This window comes from Leiobunum rupestre, chromosome 7 (assembly GCF_980474605.1).
Source record: "Leiobunum rupestre chromosome 7, qqLeiRupe1.1.hap1, whole genome shotgun sequence".
NCBI classification, from domain to species: domain Eukaryota; kingdom Metazoa; phylum Arthropoda; class Arachnida; order Opiliones; family Sclerosomatidae; genus Leiobunum; species Leiobunum rupestre.
This window is the reverse complement of record NC_143390.1, coordinates 21,740,222-21,754,312: the sequence shown is the minus strand read 5'-3', so window position 1 is coordinate 21,754,312 and position 14,091 is coordinate 21,740,222. Positions and strand designations below refer to the sequence as shown.

General features: G+C 39.0%; 1 protein-coding gene across 12 annotated transcripts in view; it reads left to right on the top strand.

Moving 5' to 3' along the window:
• The first annotated feature begins 1,102 nt into the window (after positions 1-1,102).
• Positions 1,103-14,091, top strand: part of LOC149935135 (uncharacterized) — a 129,567-nt gene continuing 116,578 nt past the window's right edge. For 11 of the 12 annotated variants that reach the window (XM_090181335.1, XM_090181327.1, XM_090181334.1 and 8 more), the window contains exon 1: positions 1,104-1,247. The gene's annotated coding sequence lies outside the window, so the exon portion shown is untranslated. Of the gene's footprint in view, positions 1,248-14,091 lie in introns of all 12 variants that reach the window. The other variant, XM_090181337.1, reaches the window with a different exon arrangement.

Genomic DNA, 14,091 nt, shown 5'->3' with positions numbered 1-14,091 from the left:
GTTTCCGAATTGCGGAAATTTTCCGCAAATCGGAAAAATAAAAATTGAAAAATAAATTATTTATAAGGGTTTTTAATTTTTTTAACTTTTTATCGATAGAAAATGTCTAATAACAGTAAACATACAACAAAACATTAATAGTGTTACATTGTTAATCAATTTAAAGCTAGTGTAGAGGTTTAGTTTTACTTTTAGATTCGAATAAATGAAGCAAAAATGCCGCTTTATTTAAATTTGGAAACAATATTCTCTAAGATTAATTATGGAATGAAAACTGTTTTTTATTATTTTCGGAAAAATACGGAAAAGTTTCCGGAAAAAAGGCCTCGGTCATTTTCCGGAAAATTTTCCGAGTGGGAAATTTTCCGACTTACAACACCAGTTTTCCTTATTTAGCTTTTAGCATTTCATTTTGGCATTTGGTAATTTAAAAACCATAAACTGGGCTATTTTTAATTGGGATTAAAACCGGGTTTCCTACGTAGATTTATTTCCCCTCCCATCCCGACGACTATAGTTTCTGTAACGTATATCCGCTCTTTTGGGGCCCAAATCTCTAGCGAGTCTAGCTGCAGCTCCCAGCTACAAAGCGCCGGTATATATATTCTTTTTTGCTGAGAGCTAGCCAGAGCGTTCTCTCGAAGGCATCACGCTAGACCTTTAAAAAGAGAGGAACTATCCTATCTCGGCGGTGGCTGGCGCGTACGGGAGAAGCTGCAGGCTGGTTCAGGGGTTCAGAGGGGGTCAGAAGTGTTCGAAGAGCGTTTGAAGCGAGGGAGGATGGAAAACGACGGGGGGACGTCATTTCTAAAAGAACGAAGCCCGGGGGGGGGGTCAACATGGCACGGAGACTTACGCACGCTCGTCACCCACCCACGTAAGAGCCGCTATCTCCATCGCTGTCTTTCAACGCAGTCGGGAAGCAACGGCGGGAGGGTAGCGCGGACAGGGTTAGTTGACGGTGGCGAGGGAACGGGCCAGAAGGAAGAGAGAACGGTTCGGATCAATAAAAATCATTAGGGCCTGTGCTGGCTAGCCCCGATCGCGGCGGCACAGGCAGCCTCTGAGAGAGTGTATGGAGGAGCTCGGCGAGCAGGCGCTCGATTTCGCTGGCTCCCGTCGAAGGAAGCACGTTGGCCGCAGTCGAGCTCCGCTCCTGGACAACAAAGGAAGAAGAGTCTTTCGACGCGACCGTTCTTTCGACTCGTCGCTTCGTCTTCTACCAACGCTCGTCCTTTTTAGAACAAGTAAGCTTCTTTTGTTTTCCATTTTGACCTAACAAGCCATCTTCTGCGAAGGGCTTCTCGTCCGGCCGAGATCCCGGCTTCCACGATTCGCAAATCCGCCGCCGCCGCCTTCTCTGCCAGTATTCCGAAGTCGTGATCTCTAAGCCTCGGTCTTGTCATTTTGTTTTGGTTTTTGCGCGCGAGGCTTAGCGGCAGCGCGACTTACGATATGAAAGTCCGTCCCCGATCTCAGTCGGTTCGCTTACTCGCCGGTATTTCCCCTCTCGTAATACCGTTTGACCGATACCCGCGCGTGAATCTCTCCCTCCAAAATCTTTATTGATAGAATTGGTTTTTGCGTCATCCTGTTTATCGATATCCCAATCTCTTTGTTTTCTAAATTTATCTTCCGAGGAATGTTTTCGTTATTTCGTTCTTATAATTCTCGTTTATTAGATTATATTTACTATAATGAGCTTAATAAATTCGCGTTTCATATCCCCCATCGTACCGGATAAATGTATTTATATTTTTTAATCTATATGATAATTCGCTTTAAATCTACAGTGAACTTTCGCGTCCCTTTTGTAATCCGCACCTTTTAGTCCAAACCGTGAAGTTTTAATTTCATTTGTAGGGCTAGTAAAGCAAATTTGCACTCTCGAAAACCTTACCTTCGCCGAATTACCCACGCATATTTTTGCATCTTTTTAAAACACGCGAGACCAGTTGCGGAGTGTTTTCGCTTCGAGTGGGTTTTATAAATATTTATAATACCTGCAGCCGAAACGCGTCTCCTTTTTATTTCTGTTTACCTGTTACGATATTAGGCTTTCTTGTCTCGGGGTAGGCGTCCGTCGGATGTCACTTCGTTACGCGTGGAATTTAGGCTTCCACTAGGCTTCGTCTATAGGTAGAGTTGGCAATCTCTTCTTAGAGAGAGCGTCTATTTAGGAGCATTCTGGGCCTCGCATTCCCCGCTGCCCTCTTCGCCAAGTAGCCGCTCTCAACAAGAATGCGTTCGGCTCGAAATTTTGAATTTCATTTACTTACACTTTGGCCGGCACACCTCGCCTTAATACGCCGGAAAATGTTGTCCTCATTTTTTGGCATTTTTCATCATTCTCCGGCATTTGACCCTTTTCTCTCGCGTGAATAATTTACGCTTTCCCCTCGCGATGTTTTTATTTGCTCATCCGAACTATTTCAACGCGATTTAAGTTCCGTTTCGTTTGTCACCTTTTCACAAATTCGAGATGAAAATTTACAGTTTTTAGATTAAAATAAATCAGGGTTGCTTTTCGAAAATTCGGGAAGATAATTCCGCTCCAATTCTCATCTTTACTCTTTCCCAAAAAAATAATTTGAATAATTAAACAGATATATCCGATGCCACGAATTTCAGGATTTTTTTTTCAAAGCTAATTTGAACATTTTTTTAAAAAAAATTACAATACATCGTAGCCCTTTGAATTTTAATTAATATTGATACTTTTAAATTTGTCAGTTTTTAAATTCAGTGTATATTAAAACGCTTCTTGCTACTGTGGAAGGTATAGTGGTATCAGAAGTTCATAATATGCCTCCTACACTCTTAAAAAAATGGTTTTTTAACGGTATATTAAGGGTTTAAAATATATAAAAAAACACTCTAAAGGGTTTTTTCTTGTTCCAAATTTAAAACTTGAAATTTACCCTAAAGGGAGTAGTTAAACACTTTAAAAAGTCTGACAAGGAAGATGGTATCGTGATATAGTTCGAACTCAGCTCTTGTGGCATAGGTGGCCAGTGTTGCTCAAAATTGCTACATTTAATTTCCTTACGCAGCGAAATGGCAGTCTCGCGAATTAGTTTAGCACTTTAAAGGGAGTATTGTAGAACCCTTAAGGCAGTAGGGTAACACCCTGAAGGGAGAAGCTCCCTTAAGGCAGTAGTTTAACACTTTAAAGGCTTGAAAGGGAGTAGTATCACTTTAAAGGCAGTATTTTAACACTTTAAAGGCAGTAGCTTAGCACTTTAAAGGCAGTAAACACTTTAAAGGCAGTATTTTAACACTTTAAAGGCAGTACTTTACCACTTTAAAGGCAGTAGCTTAGCACTTTAAAAGCAGTAAACACTTTAAAGGCAGTATTTTAACACTTTAAAGGCAGTACTTTACCACTTTAAAGGCAGTAGTTTAACACTTTAAAGACAGTATACACTTTTAAGGCAGTAGATTAGCACTTTAAAGGCAGTAGTTTAACACTTTAAAGGCAGTATACACTTTAAAGGCAGTAGCTTAGCACTTTAAAGGCAGTAGTTTAACACTTTAAAGGCAGTATACACTTTAAAGGCAGTAGTTTAACACTTTAAAGGCAGTATACACTTTAAAGGCAGTAGCTTAGCACTTTAAAGGCAGTAGTTTAACACTTTAAAGGCAGTATACACTTTAAAGGCAGTATACACTTTAAAGGCGGTATGCACTTTAAAGGCAGTATTTTAACACTTTAAAGGCTGTAGCTTAGCACTTTAAAGGCTGTAGCTTAGCACTTTAAAGGCAGTAGTTTAACACTTTAACGGGATTGTTGTAGAACCCTTAATGCAGTAGTTTAATATTTTAAAGGGATTATTGTAGAACCCTTAAGGGAGTAGTGTAACACCCTGAAGGGAGTAGTTTAGTACCCTAAAAGGAGTAGTCTTGTACCCTAAAGGGGGTAGTTTTATACCACAAACGGTGTAATAACGGAACCAAAACGGAGGACAAAAGCACCCCAAACAGTGTAAATAAACACCTTAAAAGGAAAAATGAAAATGAAGGTGTAGAAAAACATCGTTAATAAACCTGTTCAGGTGTTAAATATGAGACAAGAAAAAACCCTTCAAGGTTTGAAAATAAACCTTTTATTTTAAAAGTGTAATTAAAATAAAACGTGTACTTTCGTGGACTCGAAACAGATTCCATTGGTGTTAATTTCCCGCCGTACCACGGAGGTGTAAAATGTAAAAATTACAGCTATTATTATTTATAAATTAAAATCCCTTGTTGATATATTTTTAGAAACTCGCTAGGACTATTTGTTCTTCCAATGAGGCGTTTGAACCCGCGAAGTTACATGTTTAAAACGAATAACATTATTCGTAAGTATATCTGGTACCACGCGCTAGAAACAGAATGCAATTTTGTCTCATATTTAACACCTTGACAGGTTTGTAAAAAATGTTGTTCTACACCTTAAATAGCATTTTTCCCTTTAGGGTGTTCATTAATACCGTTTGGGGTGCTTTTGTCCTCCGTTTGGTTTCCTTTAGTACACCGTTTGTGGTATAAAACTACCCCCTTCAGGGTTCTTAGCTACTCTTTATAGGATACAAGACTACTTCTTTTAGGGTACTAAACGACTCCGTTGAGAGAGTTACACTACTCGCTTAACGGTTCTACAATACTCCCTTTAAATTGATAAACTACTTCCTTTAGGGTACTAAACTACTGCCTTACGGGCTCTACAATACTCCCTTTAAATTGATAAACTACTTCCTTTAGGGTACTAAACTACTGCCTTACGGGTTCTACAATACTCCCTTTAAATTTATAAACTACTGCCTTACGGGTTCTACAATACTCCCTTTAAATTGATAAACTACTGCCTTACGGGTTCTACAATACTCCCTTTAAATTGATAAACTACTGCCTTATGGGTTCTACAATACTCCCTTTAAATTGATAAACTACTGCCTTACGGGTTCTACAATACTCCCTTTAAATTGATAAACTACTGCCTTACGGGTTCTACAATACTCCCTTTAAATTGATAAACTACTGCCTTACGGGCTCTACAATACTCCCTTTAAAGTGTTAAACGGCTCCCTTTAGGGTACTAAACTACTGCCTTACGGGTTCTACAATACTCCCTTTAAATTGATAAACTACTGCCTTACGGGTTCTACAATACTCCCTTTAAATTGATAAACTACTGCCTTACGGGTTCTACAATACTCCCTTTAAATTTATAAACTACTGCCTTACGGGTTCTACAATACTCCCTTTAAATTGATAAACTACTGCCTTACGGGTTCTACAATACTCCCTTTAAATTTATAAACTACTGCCTTATGGGTTCTACAATACTCCCTTTAAATTGATAAACTACTGCCTTACGGGTTCTACAATACTCCCTTTAAATTGATAAACTACTGCCTTACGGGTTCTACAATACTCCCTTTAAATTGATAAACTACTGCCTTACGGGCTCTACAATACTCCCTTTAAAGTGTTAAACGGCTCCCTTTAGGGTACTAAACTACTGCCTTACGGGTTCTACAATACTCCCTTTAAATTGATAAACTACTGCCTTACGGGTTCTACAATACTCCCTTTAAATTGATAAACTACTGCCTTACGGGTTCTACAATACTCCCTTTAAATTGATAAACTACTGCCTTACGGGTTCTACAATACTCCCTTTAAATTGATAAACTACTGCCTTACGGGTTCTACAATACTCCCTTTAAATTTATAAACTACTGCCTTACGGGTTCTACAATACTCCCTTTAAATTGATAAACTACTGCCTTACGGGTTCTACAATACTCCCTTTAAATTGATAAACTACTGCCTTATGGGTTCTACAATACTCCCTTTAAATTGATAAACTACTGCCTTACGGGTTCTACAATACTCCCTTTAAATTGATAAACTACTGCCTTACGGGTTCTACAATACTCCCTTTAAATTGATAAACTACTGCCTTACGGGCTCTACAATACTCCCTTTAAAGTGTTAAACGGCTCCCTTTAGGGTACTAAACTACTGCCTTACGGGTTCTACAATACTCCCTTTAAATTGATAAACTACTGCCTTACGGGTTCTACAATACTCCCTTTAAATTGATAAACTACTGCCTTACGGGTTCTACAATACTCCCTTTAAAGTGTTAAACGACGCCCTTTAGGGTACTAAGCTACTGCCTTACGGGTTCTACAATACTACCTTCAAAGTGTTAGACTACTCCCTTTAGGGTACTAAACTACTGCCTTACGGGTTCTACAATACTCCCTTTAAAGTGTTAAACTACTCCCTTTAAAGTGTTAAACTACACAGAAAAAAACCAAGTTGAGGACCTAAACGTCAAAATGGAACATACACATGTTTAGTACACAAAGTGTTTATGTTTTTGATATGATTAAAATCAATATATTTACGTTTCAAACACGTTTAATAACCTTTCTGTGTTTAAAATATACACATGATTATTGTTTTCGTAATTAGTTTTTCAACATGCTTATTCATGAAGTTGTATAGGTTTCAAACACATTTATTTATTTAAATGTATAACGTATGTTTAGCTTGCTGGATTGGATGTATAGCTTTTAAACATTTTTAGCTTTTTAAATGCATAGCATTTAAACATATCTTACTAGTTCTATAAAATTTCATTTGGTTACTTTTTACTGTATTTATTAACATAGTAATCATAATAGCTTAATGCTTACTTTATACATTAAGGCTTATACATAAAATTCAAAAATAAACTTTATAATTATTGACATTTTCTCTACTTTTAAAATCAGGAGCTCTTTCGTGTAAAATTTGGTAATTAACCAACCATTATTAATTTATTTATTACGATTTAAAATCAGAGAACTTACCAAATAAACCGATCCTGAATGAGTAATTTCAAACAGAAAAATGGCTGTTTATTTAAGTGGACCAAAACTCTAAACATTAAATACTAAGTACTGCATTTCCGCTAAACATATAAGTTCAGAATTGAATCGGTATGTTTAGAAAAACGTTAAATTTTCTTATCGGTTTCCAAAATAAATGCATCATAACACTAATCAAGTGTTTACAATTTTGGTGTTAAAAAACATCTATGCATTTAGGTTATAGACGATTTAAACCATATGTTTAGGAAATATGTGTTTAGGTGCTGAAATTGTGTTTAAAAGCTAAACGTTGTTTTTTCTGTGTACTGCCTTTAAAGTGTTAAACTACTCTCTGTAGGGTATTTAACTACTGACTTAAGGGAGCTACACCTTACCGCGTGTTAAATAACTCTATTAACGGTGTAATATAACACCGTTTATACACCTTTTCCAGATTTAAATTTGGTACAAGAAAAAACCCTTAAGGGTGTATATATTAACCCTAAAGATTTTATTTTTTTTATATATTTTAGACCCTATTTTTTTTAACCATTTTTTTCAAGAGTGTATCATTTAAAAAACCGTAGCGTAGTCTAGTTGTACCGTATGTTGAATTTGCATACGAAGTTAAAGATTTGGAAAAAAACGCGAGTCGATGGCCTCTGACCAGCCAAATGTCCAGCGAGTCTGATAAAGCTAAAACATATGACGGCGTCCACTGTAAATGAAATACAATCGTTCAAGGAAATAATTACGAACAGGCGTTATTTATCTCGGATATGAGCAAGTAGTTAATAGTTTCGCCTAATGATGCGCGAGTTTCCATTACAAGTACACTTTGTTTAGCTCCATTTTAAACGAAGCCTCGAAGTCCAAAACTCATCAATATATGTACCAAGTATGCGCCAAATACGCTGATAATCACATCGGCTTCGTAAAGCTAAAACGGCTATTAAAATTTGCGGGTTCCATTGACAAGTAAATGGATGCTACGCCTTAGGCGAATTACACTTTAAGAAATCAAATACCGCTTTCTTTTATCAGAAGTTTGTCATATTTCTTTTACGAGATAAGTATCCACGTGTACCACTATTCTATTCTATTTTCACAAAATTTACCAGTGGTATTACTTCACTAAATAATGTAAAATGTAAAAATTATGTTGATATATTTCAGCATGAACCTTTTTCATAATTCTCAGATATCTGAAGATAATCAGTTAGTCATATCAGGTTAATCTTTTATATTTCCCTCACGAAGCAATCTGATCTGAAATTTTATCTGATTCATTATCCTAAATAAACTATTTCTATAATTAATAATAATAATCAGCTAGGCTAATACGCAAGTCACTACCTTAGGCCTAAGTCATCAAGCGACTTTTAAAGCCATGAATTCAGGTGGCCGGGTTTCAATGCGTAGGAGGGTGATATCAAGACCTTCATGCCACGCGAGCCAAAAGCTCCCTACACTAACTATTACCGTTAACCTCAACATGTTTTTATGGAAGGGGAAACCGAAGAGCTCCGGGAAAACCGAAGAGCTCCGGGGAAAACTAGATTCAGTTAGCCTAATTAATTTTAGGTTAAAACAAAATCTGATATCTGATATGCTTTCCTCGGATCAGATAACGCAAAATTGTGATCTTAGAATCGGTCTGAAACAATAAGCGTGAGCATGCTTAGGTAATAACGCTAGCATATTTAAGATAGTATAAGATAGTTCGGCTTATACTAAATCCTAGAACAGTTTCCAACTTTTGAATAACGTTGGGTTTATTACTTATATTTATTTTAATTGACGCGTTATAAGTTTAATTTTCTATTACCAAATGTTGACAATCACGAGATTTAAAATTTATGAAAATAAAAGTCGAAAGGAACCCTCCATATATTTTGTTCTTAATGCGTGGTTAATATTTAGTCGTCTCCAGTTTCGCGTAGGGATCGATTTTGACGCAAAAACGTCCGAGCAGAGTCGAACAGAAAGTTGCTTAAATAAAGAATGAAAAGTATATGTGGCGGAGGTCGTAACCTCGCGTATATTTTTATCGGTATCCGAACTCGTCCGGGCATCTCCTACACAGTCGCGGGCTCCCGATACGTCGTCCACCTAGTCCAGGCCAGAACCCCATTCAAAATGCATGCCCATTCTATTTTACATTCACTCCTCTCCGTTCCTGAAGGTCCACTAGCCGGGATCATCTCGGACATCCGAAATATTGGACGAGATGGGGAAGAGTAAAGTTAGGGAGGGATGGAAGAAATTTATAGCAATATATCCGTTGACAGAATGAAGAGTAATGCTACTTCCTTCAGTTTATAGAAAGGCTATAAAAAAGTGCACCGATGATCGTGTACGCTGCATGCTGGGATGAACCACCCGCTTCAGTTTCTAGTTATTTCGCGATCCCGATGGGTATGTCCATCCCCCACCCCCTTTATTAAATCTTTAATGCCCCTTCACCGTGATAAGTGAGAGTTGCACCAAGCCCCCCTCCCTTTACCGAAATTTATTGCTTATCATTTCTTAATAGATATTCTAGGAAAGGCAGCCCCTTGGGCGGTACCAAGCGGTCTTACCTATTTTACTGCCTAGGTTAAAGGTTGTATTCTATACGGTTTTAATAGCTAATGCTACGATAATTATATATACCGAAAGTATATTTAGATCAATCAAAGGCAAATCTTAACAGAAACCGGTACTTTAAAGGACTTATTCTTAATTAATTTCATCGAAATAGCGATATTCTTAATTACAGAAGGATTGGTCCGTTTTTCGCTTTGTTTTCCACCCTCCATAGCTGCGCCACCCATCATCGCTGCGCCACCTATTTCTTATTTCTATTCTTCGTTATTTAAAGGGATCACTGTGGGTGTTTCATAGAAATAAAGAAAACTTCCATTATTTTAATACTATTATATTTTTGGGGGTCGTTATACGCTGGAATAGTATAAATTAATTTAATTGGTCGATTTATCTCTGTTCAAATATTTCCGAGGCGTAATCGATAAGAAAATAGGAGTGTACGGTTTTTATCAATATTGTACTCGAATACGAAGAGTATGTTTTTGACTTTTAACAAGCTGGGTCGTTATGGTTTAAAAAAATTGATATTCCAATTGCTTCCCCGTTGGTATCCGGCCACGGAAAAATTGGAAAGATATACTAACTGTCGTGCAATTATGACGTCTAATGGTTTAAGTATCCGCCGGTATTGAACCACTAAGAAATTATTTCGTATTTCCTCCAATAAATGATAGAGCGCTTCCAAAAACCAGGTACGAGAAGATCCACCGATTCGCCGAAACCGATTATAAAGATTTCGATATATATTTATAGACTGAATACTGAGCTTAGGCAAATCATAGAAAATATAAAAGAGGTTTAGCAAACTCTAGCTTTAAAAACGTTTTAAATCTACTTCCGGTTTATATATATTTCAATAAACAAGGATTAAGAGTGTGAAATACTAGTAGCTAGTGATATAAAGTAATAATTAATAAGCAGCTAGGCTAATACCCAAGTCGAATATAGTGGGGTGGCGGAGTGGTTAGCACTTTCACCTCGTAGCAAGAGGAGCCGGGTTCGATCCCAACTTGTGGCACTGGGTGAGAACTTGGAACAACTCCTTCCGCTTTGAGTTTGCAAGTTCGATCCCCACTGGTTTAAGGGGTTTTTCCCCGAGCTCTTCGGTTTCCCCTTCCTTAAAAACTTGATGAGGTTAACGATAATAGTTAGTGTAGGGAGCTGTTGGCTCGATCGCGTGGCATGCAGGGCTTGTTACCACCCTCCTACGCAGTGTAACCCGGCCCCCTGAATTAAAGGCTTTAAAAGTCGCTTGATGACTTAGGCCTAAGGTGGTGCCTCGGGTATTAGCCTAGCTGATTATAGTAAGAGGTGCAAATCCTTTTTGGATCAAAACACGCGATTCCGTCTAAAATCATTCCTAAATCAGCGTAGTTACCCCATGGACCAAGAATCTAAGGGGACTCATTGTTCCCGATATTTTTACACGATAGGCGTGGCCTAAATTGGAAGGCTTTGAAGCGCCTCTAGAATTCTGTTCAACTATCACTACGAGAGTCTTAGCCGACAGTACGTGCGAGAAAGATAGATAAATCTTCGTTCATTAAACTTTTTAAATTTAGAAACGAAATGGATTCCACTGAATTTGATTACAAACCCTCAGCCATACGCGGCTTACTGGTTATTTTTACTTAACACAATTTCAAAAATAAAAGGTCTAAAACCTACTAACCGACAACAACGGCGCCATTTTGTCAAAATTGAAGGTGAACGTTCCAGCTTATCTACGAAACTACGACGGAAATCGACTTCAGCGACGCCAAGCTTGTCCACATTGAACTAAAATTACCCATGATTTTCCTATTATCAGTACTTACGAGCAACAAACACAGCACCCGTTGAAAGTCGCGCATTTTCTTGCGTACATTTTTCATTGGTTAGACACTTTAGCGCCTGCTGTCGTCGGAAGGGGAAAATTTTGAAATTGTCTTCCCCCCCGCCCGTAAAACGTTCAGCGTAAAGGCTCGTTAAATGAAATTTGTACACAACACTGACAAAGTTAGCATGTTTAAAGGCTAGCTGCGTTCTCCTGGTGTTTGTTGCGCCTATAGGTTTAATGTACTTACAAGGATACATCCCGAGGTATTTATCCCCGATTTTTTCCAAACTCGGGGGTTAAGTAGACCTTCATGTACCTTGAAAGTTTCTAAAGGGATAAGTTTCAATAGCCATTCGTTTTGCCATGGCAACCAAAAATGTTTTTACAACACAAATTTAAACTTTATCTACGTACACAACACTGCGTTAGCGTGTTTAAAGGCTAGCTGCGTTCTCCTTATGTTTGTTGCTCCTAGCCAGTACTAAGGCGTGCTTTTTAAAGCCTGAACAACGAGTCCCCTTAGACTCTTAGTCCACGTGCACACTCGAGGTAGTCAGCCGTCTGGGGTGGAGTCTTGCTTGCGGTCTCTTTCCTTCGCCATATTGTACAATCCATATTTTCTCTCCCTCTCTGACTGCTGTTCATTAGCATAAAGGGGCACCCCTGTCCGATTGCCAGAGGGGGGGTCGGCTTCGCACCGGTTTACTAGCAATCTGTCATCAAAACTGGAGTTAGGAAGAAGAAAAAAAGTTAACCCTCTTTCGCCTTTTGGTTTTTTCCTCGTTTCGCGTGTTTCCCCCTCTCGCCCTCCCCCCTTTCAACAACTGTTGCGTTGCTAGAGAGAGGGGCACGTGGATCGGGCGACCGGCGGCGCGTGGGGACGCGCGCGGGGAGGGATAAAATAAAAATAGCGAAAAAAACAATCGGAGAGGAAAAGATGGAAATGACTCAATTTCCCCTTTTTCCCCCAGATTTCTTTTTTCGGCTCCTCTAATCGGAGGTGGAGGAAAGCTGATATTAAAAGCGTCTGCTGCCTGGGTTGCTCTTTCCCTAAATACACAGTCTAATGGTTTTTCTTCCGTGCATAGTGCCATCCCTCCCCGCAAGCCAATTACGCGTGTTACACCCGAATTGCAAGGATCCATGTTGCTATATTCTCATAAAGTGTCATTAGAATGTATAGTACTTTAGGTATACTCATAAAGCTTTTAACTAATTGAAGTATTTATTTACACTTACATTATTAGGGGAAATGACTGTGTTGATGCATGTGCCAAGACGCTTAGTGTGCCATGGCTCAGGGGCCCCCCTTTTCGAAATAAATGTTTTTTTCCAGTTTTTTTATTATTATATTAAGTCAAAAAGTAAGGTCTGATTTATTTCTAATTATTTAATTCTACTTTTCACGGGGCCCCCAAAAGTGTGAATCGGGCCCTGCTGTGTTTTTAACGTTGCTACCAATCACTTTCATGTTCTAACAGTAAACACCTTTTGCCATGCTTGGTATCTCATCGCTATAATTAGAGGTCGGCGGAACGAATAAATTAACCGGCAAAATTTCGATTAACCATAAAAAGTTTGGTTAACTGTTTTTATGAACATTTTATACGAATAAACAACGATTTAACATGCAAAAATAATCGGTTTTTTCGTATATTTTTTGGATAATTTGCGGTTATGAATAAAAATAAATAATTTGATAATTTCTTATTCAAACGCCGACCTCTAGTTATAATAAAACTGACGTCTTTCGATTGAAGGGCGTGTCAGTGCCGTTTTGGTCTTTATGGGCAGCAGCCCGGGGCCCCACTCAATCAAAGGGCCCCTTCGAGGTCAAAATAATAAAAACAATTTATTTTTAAAAATTTAAGAAACATGTAATTTTTTATTTACCCTGCAAAATGCATCTGATACTCCGAAACTTGAGTTAATTGGAAAGGCGCAAAACAGTGATAGTCCAGGACCTCCCAAATTTAACGGCCATGGAAAGGAATTGTGAATCTGCCTTTACGAAAATCGGGGGCAAACGAATTGTACCGTAGCTCCGAAAATATTTTAATTCGAAGTTAAACGCTTGGCCCGGTAGTTAAATCGTCGCTCAAGCCCTCCCCCGACCGACCGTTCTTCTCAATTGGAACATTATCAATCCGTATTAAACGCCACAGTAAACGCCAGCCATTTTTCGAGAGATATTCGACGAAGAGACAAACTCGGCGCAATGGAGAAGAGCTCCTCCTGATAATATTGGCGGCGTCGACGGACGGAATTATGCCAAACATTCTTATCCGTTGGAAGCATCTTCACGCATTTTCTCGCTTCTTAATACTAAACCCCTTTCCGTCGTCGTCCGAATTAGCGGCTGATGGCTCAGCGCGGGTGACGACGAGGGGAGATTTGACTTTTCACCCTTTTGTCCACGGGGCTATCGTACACCGTCGAGGGCTCCTTCTCTTAACGAGTTAAGGACGAAGAGCCTCGCGCGGAGAGACTTTGCCAGACTGCGTTTGTACAATTACGACAATAAACGCGTCTATATATCCCGGAAAATTACCTGTAGCGACTTGGAAGTGACCCTCTGTTCTCTCTCTCCGTGTGTGTTGGTTCCCTCTCTTCTCCGCAACGCATTTTGACGAAGTGATTCATCGGAACAGAGAGAGAGCTTAGTCTAGACGTGCCGACCGATCTGCCTTCCCTCCCCGGTTGCTCGCCTTAACGAAGGGACGTCGCCTCTTTACAAATAAAAGAGAACGGGGGGAGATACGATGACCGTGATCTCGCCCGAAGCGCGGCTAAAGTCCAGCCAGTCGCCGGCGTTGAGGGAAAAGCGCTCGC